At 42.5% G+C, this 11,678-nt stretch overlaps 1 protein-coding gene across 1 annotated transcript in view; it reads left to right on the top strand.

Moving 5' to 3' along the window:
- LOC115067550 (protein argonaute 14-like) overlaps positions 1–11,678 on the top strand; it is a 103,596-nt gene that overhangs the window by 6,574 nt on the left and 85,344 nt on the right. The window lies entirely within an intron of this gene.

Consider the following 11,678-nt stretch of genomic DNA (forward strand, 5'->3'; position numbering starts at 1 on the left):
GATTGGCCTGAGTGTTGAGAGAAGGATGGCTTCGTGGGTGGCACATAGCAACAGGCAATAAGACTGTTCCCAAAGCTGTTCTTACAACCTGTCATGGTTGATCTCAGTTGTCAACCTGACTGGATCTGAAATCAACTAAATGAATTACATAGTAGGTCTCTGTGAGGAATTTTCCTTTTCTTTTTTTTTTTTCTTTAGACAGGGTCTCAGGGTCTTGTTATATAGCCCTGACTGGCCTAGAACTTTCAGAGATCCTCCTCGTGAGGATTTTCTTGATCAGATGATTTGAACTGAGAACCCCTCCCCCATAAATGTGGGTGGCGCCTTCTGGTGGCAGCCCAGATAAAGGAGATGGAAGAAGAAAGGGCTTTGCTTTTGCCTACTTGCCTTCACTCTCACCGAAAGTTCATCTCTTTTGTTTCTGCTGCAACTCCTTTGCTGACACTAGGACCCAGCTTTGGACTTCCAATGTGGCCTGAAGATTAGCAGCTCTTCAGGACTCCTCTGGACCTCCAGTGCCAGATCAAGACTGCTGAGACTTCCAGCTTCGTGGACTGGACAACTTCCAGGTTCTTAGCCTCTTGGTGTGAGACAGCCATTGTTGGACTACCCAGTCAGCATCCTGTAAGCTAGTCTAATAAATCTAATAAATCCCCACTTTGTGTATATTCATTCTATCAGTTCTCTTCCTCGAGAGAACCCTAATACACATCCTGACCTTTCAGGCTTCCCCAACACCCCACACCATGCTATAGTGGGCCAACTGAGGAATGGTGTGCACCTTCAGGACACACCAGGGTCCTTGCACCAGACTAATGGTCCCAAGGATGACATCTCTGTGGGCTACAGTTGGCTCAGAATCCACGGGGAACCTCAGTGGGGACAAAAAGCAAAAGTCAGAGAATATGGGTCCTCCTAGAGGTGGCAGGGCCACAGAGCTTCATCCAGAATGTCATGTGACAGACATTACAGGTTCCCTTATGTAGAACTTGACTGATGGCCACCTTAGAATTTATTAGACTTACTCATTTTCTAGAATAGAAATCTGACTCAAAGTTCTTTAAGCAGAAATGGGAACATTTTGGCTCAGGGCAATGTTGTCTGCCCCAACAAATACACATGCACTTTCTGTGGCTTAACTCACCACTCCTTGCTCATACTCTGTTGAGAACATTCCTAGTTAGCAGGAGACTTTCTTCCAGGGAGTGACTCAGGGATCTAGGCCCCTTCCTCTTATGGTCCTGCCATCCTATCCTTCTTGGATAGGGAATCATATTCTCTGGCCCACGTGCCACCCATATATCTGTGCATGTAACTCAAAGAATTGTCCCGTTAACCAGGCCGGAAAGAAACATAGCACTTCTTGCCATTTTGAATGTGGCCCTTCAAACTTAAATCAGAACAATGAGCTGAAATAAACTATTTTTTCTTATAATTTATTCACTGTGTGGCTTTGTGTTATCAGCAAAAGAAAAAGTACTTGGGGGAAGCTGGAGAGATGGCTCAGCAGTTAAGAGCACTGGCTGCTCTTGCAGAGGACCCAGGTTCAATTCCCAGCATCCACATGGCAGCTAACAACCATCCGTAACTCCAGTTCCAGGGGATCCGATGCCCTCATCTGACCTCGCCAGGCATTGCACGACACGGGTGAACCTACCTTCACGCAAGCAATCCACTCATACACATAAAATTAAAGAATTGGACCTGTGTGATGGTTGTGGTCACTTACCAACTTGACTCAGTCTAGAATCACCTTAGAAATAGGCTCTGGGCTTGCCTGTGGGGATTATCTTGATTATCACAGTTGAGGTAGGAAGAACCAGCCACTGTGGGTAGCATCATTTCCTGACTGGGATCCTTGACTGTATAAATGGAAAAAAGGACCTGAGCAGCTGCATGCCTTGATCCACTGCTTCTGCCTCCTTACCGTAGACACATGTGACCAGCTACCTCAAGCTCCTGCTACTGTAACCTTGAACTGTGAACTGAAATACCATCACCATCATAAGAGAAACTAAAGACAGGTAACAGTCCCAGCCACGTCTCTGACTAACACCAAACCAGTATTTTCCTGTGCTATTTGGTTTTTGGGAAGACCTTTTGTTTCTCTCCAATTATTATCATTTTCTTTTCCAAGATGAGACTCACATTATGTAAAAATTAACCACTTCAGAATGTGTAATTCAGCAGCATTTAGTGCACTTACAATACTGCATAACCACCTCATCTCTCTAGTTCTAACTCATTTTCATTGCCATAACAGAATACACTAGAGATATCTTGAAATACCACTTTAACTCATTTGCTACTGTGAAAACATAGCAGATGTAGACATGCCAGAAGATCTCCTTATTGACTATGCTATTTAAATGATAAATATTGATCTATCACAGCACTCAAAATACTTTCAGCATAACTAGATTCATTTGCAATTTTATGTTTTATTTTTCAAGTACCTACTTGTCAGTATATAAAAATACAGTAGTTTTTTGCATGGAAATCTTCTATCTGCTGAACACAAGTATTAGTTCTAAGTTTTTTTTTTTGTACATTCCTTGGAATTTCCTTTGTAGACAATCATGTCATCTTCGAATAAAACCATCTTCCTTCTTTCGTTTCCGGTCTATGCTTTCTTCCTTTTTTTTTTACACAGGATCTCACTATGTAGCCCTGGCTGGCCTGAAATTCCCAGAGCTCCACCTGCCTCTGCCTCTCCAGAGCTGGGATAAAAGGCAAGGGCCACATGCCCAGATTTTCCCGTCTTCCTGGTGGTTAGACTGTCCTGTACTAATGTCAAATTAAACTGGTAAGATTAATAGCCTTGCCTTATTTCCAGCATTTTTGTCTTCTCCACTAAGTATGTTGTTAGCTAAAGGCTTTGTATATTTTCTTTATGCAGTTGAGAAAGTTCCATTTATTCTAAATGCTCTGGTTTTGTTGTTGTTTTTAAAGACATTGTCTCCTTCTGTAGCCCAGGCTTCCCTTAAACTTGTAAGTCCTCCTGCCTCAGCTTCCTGAGTGCTGAGATTACAGGTGTGAATCACCACTCCCAAAATATGTCTGTATTTTTCTTTCATGTGTGCACGTGTGATGTGTATGAATGTGGGTGTGTGGGTGTGTCATGATGTGTAGAGGTCAGAAGACAATGTCAGGTGTCAGTCCTCACCTTCCACCTTCCTGTTTGTTCTTGATGGCTGGGTCCACCAGACTCACTGGCCCTTGAGAGCTATGTCCACCACACTCTCTTGCCTTAGCCTCCCATCTTGCAGTGGGAGTGATGGGATTGTGGATGGACATTACTGCACCCAGCTTCTCTGTGAGTTCTGGGGATTCCAATTCAGGTCCTCCAGATTCACCCACTGAATCATCCTCCCAGCCTTCTGTTTGTTTGCTTGTTTCCTTATTTGCTTGAAACAGTATCCCTTGTATTCCAAGTTGGCCTTGAACTTGCTATGTGGGCAAAGATAACCTTGAGCTTTTAAAATTGATTTTTAAATTACAGCTTTCTTTATTTTATGAACACGCTACAGCACACATGTGGTGGTCAGAGGATAACTTGTAATAGTAGAGTCTCTCCTCCCATCACATGGGACTTGGGAAACTCAGGTCATTGGGCTTGGCAATAAGTGCCTTCCCCCACTGAACCATCTCCCTGGTCCTGACCTTGAGCTTCTGATCCTCTGGACTCCACTTCCTAGTGCTGGGATTGGATTACAGGCATGCATCACCACACCTGTTTTATGTAGTCCTAGGGATCAAATGCAGAGCTTTGTGCATGCTAGGTCAGCACCTTACCAGCTGAGCTACATCCCCAGCCTACACACTGAAAGTTTTATCATGAATGCTTTATCATAAATAGATGATGTCTTTGACAAATGCTTTTACTGCCTAAGTTGGTAAAATCATGACGGGTACTTCTCTTGTTGATTTTTGAATACTGAAACATCTTTCATACCTGGGATAAATCCCAGTTAGTCATGGTGTGTCATTCTTTTCATGCATTCTTAGATTTGATTTGCCAATATTTTCATGAGTGTTTTTGCATTTAAGTTTAGGAGAGACATAGTCTGTAGTTTTATTTTCTTTCTTTTTTGTGCTATCTTTTTATCAGAGTATAACTGGTCCATAAGATCAGTGAAGTGCCCCTCTTCTGTTTTGAGAAATAGATCTTATATTCGGTGAAATACTCCAGTGAAACTATCCCAGCTTGGAAACTTTTTATCTTTTTCCATCATCTGTTCACTTCCAGGTGCTGTGCAGGTCAGACACTTGGGGTGACTTCAGGAAGGAAAACTCTGTGGTTCCTGGTTTGGGGGCTTTCAGTACATGGTGGCTGGCTCTGTTACTCAGATGAGGCAGAACATCATGGTATTCAATCCTCTAGTGGCAGTGAAGAAGAAAAGATAGGGGACAAAATAGAGCTTCCTGGGGCACGCCTCCTTCCGGGCTACACCTCCAATGACCTACTTACTCTGACTAGGTTCCACCTCCTACCTTTTACCACCTCCTAACAACGACATCATATTGTGAATCCATTAAGTATAAACCCATTGCTTGGCCCTCAGGATCCAATTCTTTCCCCAAAGCTCAGCAGCTCGCCACTGGGCCTCCAACTACATGAGCCTGTCAGGGACATACCATATTCAAACTATAGCAGTTACCTGTATCATTAATTTGATATGAGTTCTTCTGATAACATGTAGTTGTGTCATAATTTTTTTATCCATCGTTCCATTCTTTCTCTTAATTAGCATATTCAGACTGCTTTCATTTAAAGCAACTGCTGAGATGCTGGGGCTGTCCATCATTTAAATTTTTATTTTCTGTATGTTCCCTCTGTTTACTATGCCTCTGATGGCTGTTGTTTTTTGTTTTGTTTTGTTTCTTCTTGCCTTCCCATTGGCTGCTTGGGCATGTTTTGGACCTCCATTATGATGAATTTACACAGTTGCTTTAGCTGTATCACATTGTATGGGTTTCTTGTTCTATGTATTACCATATATATATATATATACATGTAACTCATCACAACCTACTGGTGTCATTTTACCAGTTTTGTCCTTTTACCTGCCCCATTATTCCCCCTGTAATACTGGAGATGGAGCCCGCCGAGGCTTTTCATGTGCTCAGCAAGTGTGCTACCAGTAAGCCACCCCTCAAGCCCCTATCTACCAAAAAGTACATTTCCTCAAGTAGTTGCTCTACATTACCTTGCATACTATGAAGATGATCCCACTTTAACCATAAATTGTGATTAAGAAAACCTGTCTGTTTACCCATCCCATTGTCTGTTTTCCTTTCGGAAGGTTCAGATGTCACTGTCTTTGGTTTTGGAGAACTTCCTTTAGCTATTCTGTAAAGCTGGTCTGCTGCCATTAAACCCACTGCATTTCCTTCACCTGAGGTGTCCTTCTTTCCCTTTAATTCCCTCAGGACAGTTTCACCAGGTAGAGGCTCCAGAGTCTGCAGTTCCTCTGCTGTCCCCCTTCCTCCTGCCCCATTGTTTCAGATGAGAAATCTGCTGTTACCTATTGTCCCTTTGTGCCTCCCTTCTCTTTAGCTATTCCAAAATGTTTTAAGTTACTTTTTGTTTAAGAAGTTTAATTATGGGCTGGAGAGATGGCTCAGCGGTTAAGAACACTGGCTGTTCTTGCAGAAGACCTGGGTTCAAATCCCAGCACCCACATGGCAGCTAACTGATGGTAACTCTAGTTCCAGGAAATCCAGTGCCCTCTTCTGACCTCCGTGCATTGCATGACATGGGTGCACTTACATACATGCAGACGATACACACATACACATAAAATCAAAATAATAAAATGCTTTTTAAAAAGAAGTTTAATTATGACATGTCTTATGAGTCTCTTTGGACTACACTCCAATCTTTGAATCTGTAGACTTGTGTCTTCCACGAAGTCTGGGAAATGTTCAGTCATCTAGTTGAATATGTTTTTGGTCTCAAAGTCTTGTTCTCACCTGGAATTATTTTTTAATTTTTATTATTTTTATTTTTTATTTTATGTATATGAGTGTATTTCCTGCATGTAGGTAGGTGCACTGCTGTTGTGCAATGCCTGTGGAGCTCAGAAGAGGGCATCGAATTCCACTGGAACTGCAGTTACGGTTGCTTGTTAGCTGCCATGTGGGTGCTGGGAATTGAACCCGGGTCCTTTGCAAAAGCAGCCAGTGCTCTGAACTGCTGAGCTATCTCTCCAGCTTCTTATTATTTTTATTTCATGTGTATGAGTGTTTTGCTTGCATGTATATAAGTGCACCCATATCGTGCAATGCCCTCAGCGGGTGTTGGATCCCCTGGAACTGGAGTTACAGATGGTTGTTAGCCACCATGTGTGTGCCAAGAAACAAACCTGGGTCCTTTGCAAGAGCAGCCAGTGTTTTTAACTGCTGAGCCATCTCTCCTGCCTCACCTGGAATTCTTATGATATTGTTTTTTGAACAGTTTCCCCTTATCTTCAGAGATGTGTTTCAAGACCTCCAGTATGGATACCTAAAATTGCAGATAGCACCAAACCCTACAGATATTATGGGTCATCCCCCCCATACATGCATTCCTATGGTAAAGCTTTATAAATTATAAATTAGGCACAATGAGGTAAAAAAAAAAAGCTAACAACAAAATTGGACAGACAGTTGTCACAATATCCTATAATACAAGTTTATACTTTGGAGCCATTATTAAGTAATGCGAGGGTTACCTGAGCACAGCACTGCAATGCCACAACAGTTCATCTGATACCCAAGAAGTCTACAAGGTGACTAATGGGCAGGTAAGATGTGACAGAGGAATGTTTCATGCCCTGGTTGGGCTGGAGCAGGATAGCATGTGATTTCATCATGCCACTTGGAATGGCATGCAGTTTAAAACAAAATTATCTAATGTTTTCATGCTGTCGTTGACCATTGTTAACTGAAACTGTAGACAGTGAAACTGCAGATAAGGGAGAACTATTCTAGTACCACAAGTCCTGAGACTGTTTTCAGTCTACTTTTTCTCAGACTATCTTTTTCTCAGATACTCAGACTGAGTATCTTCTGTCAGTCTGTCTTCAAGTTTAATGATTCCTCTGTCATCTCCACTCTACGAAGTCTATCCTGTAAGCTTTTAGGTTGCAATTCTTAGGCTTCTCAGATCTGTAATTTTCATTTTTTAGAGCTTCTTTTCCTTTCCTGAGGCTGTCCTCCCTCCCTTCCTCTCTCCCTCCCTCCTTCCATCTAGCTTCCTTCCTCTCTCTCTCTCTCTCTCTCTCTCTCTCTCTCTCTCTCTCTCCCCCCTCTTTCTTTCTGTGACCATTGAGGCCCTTTCATGACAGGCCTTACAGTGCTTGTCAGATCACCCCAACATCTGATTCATGTCAGTACTGGCGTCAGTTTTCTTCTCTAACTCATATTGTGGTTTTCCTGGTTCTGGGAACAATGAGTGATTTTTTTTTTTCCTACTGCACCCTTCATATTTTGGTTATCGGGTTAGGGGACCTCTAATCCTCCTTAAATCTTCAATTTTAATAGGTGGTCACCCAAGTTAGCATGTAGGTCCTGTTTCCCTCTGTGGGCTTTAGTTCTGGCAGTAGCCCAGTTTCCTGGGCCCTTGCAATCCCATCCTGGTCTGCTCTGCACCTCGGATGCTGCTTCGCTCCCATGCTGTTCCTGCCCTGCCTCTCGTAGCAGAAGACCCCTTTCTGCTTTGGGTTTTTCTAGGTCACTTTTTAGGAAGAAAAGAAAAAAATAAATAAAACAAAGTCTCTTTATGCCACCAGGTAGAGGGTGGAAGACACAGGGCTTTGCCGATGTCACCACCCCAGCTCTGGTTGTAGAATGGGGTCTGGAAACTTCCAGGGTTTTGCTGTGACTGCTGCTGAGGACAGATAACATTCTGGCCAGAGTCCTGGCTGTGGAATAGGAGATGGGATGTCCAGGATTTCACTGCTCTGCTGATGCTGGTGGATTGCATAGTGCAGGTTGTGGTGCAGGGGCTGCAATTTGAAGTTGTATGTGGGGTTGTTGTGGGTGTGTGCACAGAGGCCAGAGGAGGGCATCAGGTGGCCTGCTCTCTCACTCTCTGTTTTAGTCAGTAGAGACGAGACCTCTCATTGAACCTGGAGCCAGGCTGGCAGCCAACAGGGTCCTTATGTCATGCTGGGGTTGCAGGCACATGCATGTCTGGTTTTTTACATGGGTGCTGGGGATTCAAACTCAGATCCTCACACTTGTACATAAGCAATCCTGCCCACTGAGCCATCTCCCCAGTGTCAACATTTTGAATTTTTAATTTGATTTCTCAGCTTTCCTCTCTCCGGGATTAGTTTATAGGATCTGGAGTCTAAATCAGTTATGACTCAAGTATCTGTTTTTGGGCTTCTAAAATTTTGTTTCCCTTTCTGTTCTCCCTATGGGGGTGTGTTTCCCTCTATTAATTCTTTTATTGTGTTTTTCATGGACTTTTGGGAGCAATTGAAATCAGGTAGTTATAGTCAACACTCCATCTTAAACAGAATTCTGGGGATGAAACTCAGGGCCTTGTCATGCCAACCAAGGACTCTATCTCCCGTCCGTACCAGGCCCTTCCTCCTGTCTGTGTGTACTTAAATTCCTTACCTTTATCCCAGTATTATTTGTGATCCTAGCTTTTTCTCCTCCTGTAAAGTCAGACTTTGAATCAGAGCTTTGTCCATTTATTTTTTATTTTTATTGGATTTTTTAAGGCAGCCTTTACTGGAGCTATATTTGCATTTCATTAATTTATTTTTATAAAATCCCTCCTCCTCCTCTCTTGGTACTGTCCTGCTCAGCTCATTTGTTTTCAATTGTCTTTACTTCATAAAATTTCACAAGACTATTTTTCCTCCGTTTTCTTTTGGCTGTACTCACTAAATTTTAAGATATAATACTCTAATGGGTATTGCTTAAGGAATTATTATTTCACTTTGTGTTTCTTTAGCAAATAGGGATTTGTGAGTTGTTTTCTTTTTAACTGACTGACTTTGGAATTCTGGGTAGGTTGTAGTAGGGTAAGGGTCAAACAGGATGAGGCTACTTTTTCCAATTAATTTCTCAGTTATTACTTGATGCTAACAAACTATTCAGTGTAATTCCTGTACTTTAGAACTTACTTAGATGTTCTTCATGGCTAAGTAAATCAATACTGGTAAGTTCTTCATGCATATTTAAAGAGAAAAGTCTTGAGAGACTCTCACTGTTTCGTGTAGACAATAAAGAAAAGAACTTTCATTGAAGCTTTGAAAAGAAGACATTGATTGAGTACTTATTTTGGGTCATGCCCTGTCGCTGTTTGGGACCATTCAAATCTTTCATGTAGGGGACTACTGCTCTGCACATCGTGGGATGCTTAGTAGCATCTTTGGCCTCTACCTTTTGATGCTCACATCCCCACCAGTTTCAACCAAAAATATCTCCACACATTGCTAATTGTCCTCTGGGTACAAAGATTACCATTGCACTGTTGTAAGGGTTCCCATCAGCTTAAATGCACCTTATGTGATAGATTCTCTTATTGTGTCCCAATTTTGCAAATAACTATGAACATCGAGTATCCAAAAACAGAAGCCTGGGGAGGTTAAATGGAATTGAAGCATCATTTGTAATTACAAAAAACCCAAAATATAGAACCCAGAATCAACTTAAATGTCATTCAATATTTTGTGGGGCAGGAATACTAAGAAATATGGAACATATCAACTATTTGATAGATTTATGATAAATAAGTCTCAGAACAAACACTGAAAGAAAAAGGTAGCTGAGTATAAAATGTGCAACATCACTTCTAATCTCTCTGAGGAATCTAGTTTTCCTTGCCCCTTGTTTCTGGTGTCCAGAACTGTCCCTATGACTGGGGGTCTCTTTTTCTTGGCCTTTTTTAAGATTAATTAATTAATTTATTTATATTTTATGTGTATGAGTGTTTTGTCTGCATGTATGTTGTGTATGCATGCAATGCCCATAGAAGCCAGAAGAGGGTTTCTGATTCCCTGGAACTGGAGTTAGGGATGCCTGTAAGCCATGTGGGTGCTGGGAACCAAATCTGGGTCCTCTGCAAGAGCAGCCAGTGCTTTTAACCACTGACCCTCTCTCCAGTCCCTTGGCTTTCCTTTTCAGGAAGCTGGTTTTCTTCAAGTGTCAGTGGTTGGCCCTCTTCCTTCTGTTCACATTTATATGAAAGAGAGAAGTAGGATATTGGGGGTAGGACTTGCTGACCAATGGCCTTCACCTTAGGGCAGATCAGGATTACAGATGGCAGACATACTTCTCTTAGCCTGACTCTGTTGGGCATTGCTGGGCAGCCTGGAAAGGCACCTGAACTCCCCTTGGTTGGGTGGTCTTGAGGACTTCGAAGGGTGGTGCTGCAGCCTCATTCACTGTCTTCCCATTTCTCTGTGGGACCCTTCAACCTGATGTACCCTGTCCTTTATGTCAGGATCTAGGGGATCCTATAGCCTTTATGCCTTGACTCTCATTTTCACAGTGTTGGGAAAACAGCAGACATTTGATTAATGTACGCAGCTGTCAGTCTCCACTCAAGTATTTGTTTCCAGCTACTAGAGTATTGCTGATGTTCCCTTCCCTTTCTTCCCCATGCTTGTAAGCGTGTGAGTGTGCAAGAGCACACATTCATCCCTCAGTACCTGCAGGGAGACACCAAAGCCCAAGGGTGCTTACGCCCTTTTTAAAATGCACATAAATGTGCATATGTGTGAATTTGGGCATAACCCATGTAGATCCTCAAATGTACTTTATTTTTCTTTAAACACAGAAATTTATTGTTTTATGTGTATGCATGTATTGTTTGCACGTATGTAAGTGCACCCATGTTGAGCAGTAGTCACGGAGGTTAGAAGAGGATGTCAGATCCCCTGGAAGTGGAGTTAAGGATGGTGTTAGCTACCATGAACCTGGGTCCTCTGCAAGAACAGCCAGTGCTCTTAACCACTGGGACCTCTCTCCGACCCCCTTCCATGTACTTTAAATTATGTCTAGATTTCTTATAACACACTTTACATATTGTTCAATGTAAATAAATTCTGTATAAATTATTAAGAGAACAATGACAATTTTAACAAGCATGGAAGCTTGTCTAGAGCCTACCCCGGTCCCAGGGCTGGCCAGGTCCTGAAGGGCATCTTCCAGGCTTTGTCTATGTTGAGTAAATGCTTGCTTAGAAGAGCAAAGAACCACATGTATGTGGGTGGTCCTAACAGCTCATTTCCAGTTTATAAAGGCTGCCTGGAGGATTCTATCAGCAAGATTTATAAGCCATTGGCACAGACAACAGGCTAGTGTTGAGATTCTCCTCCACTTCTCAAATGTGTGATTTTTAGAAATGCCACCTCCACTGTTTGAATCTCACTTTCCCCATCAATGAAATGAGAACAAGGCTCTCTTCTGTAAAGTGCTGGGAAAATGAGAAGAGATACTCTGTGGCGTCCCTGTTCTGGGTCCAAGGGGGGGAGGTGGGTGGCGGGGGGAACTCTTAGGTAGGTGATGTAATTCCTCTACATGCCACGAGGTGGAGCTATTGGCATCCTTGACTAAGCGAGGTAGCATTCAACGAATGGTCAGCTCCAACTCCTACATCTCTTTTATTTCCTTTTGTTTTAAAATGATGGCCTCCCCTTGGAGATAGAATCAGTCTTTGGTGATAGAGC

The sequence above is a fragment of the Nannospalax galili genome, unplaced genomic scaffold, assembly GCF_000622305.1.
Source record: "Nannospalax galili isolate Female #2095 unplaced genomic scaffold, S.galili_v1.0 scaffold1206, whole genome shotgun sequence".
Classification (NCBI taxonomy): Eukaryota; Metazoa; Chordata; class Mammalia; order Rodentia; family Spalacidae; genus Nannospalax; species Nannospalax galili.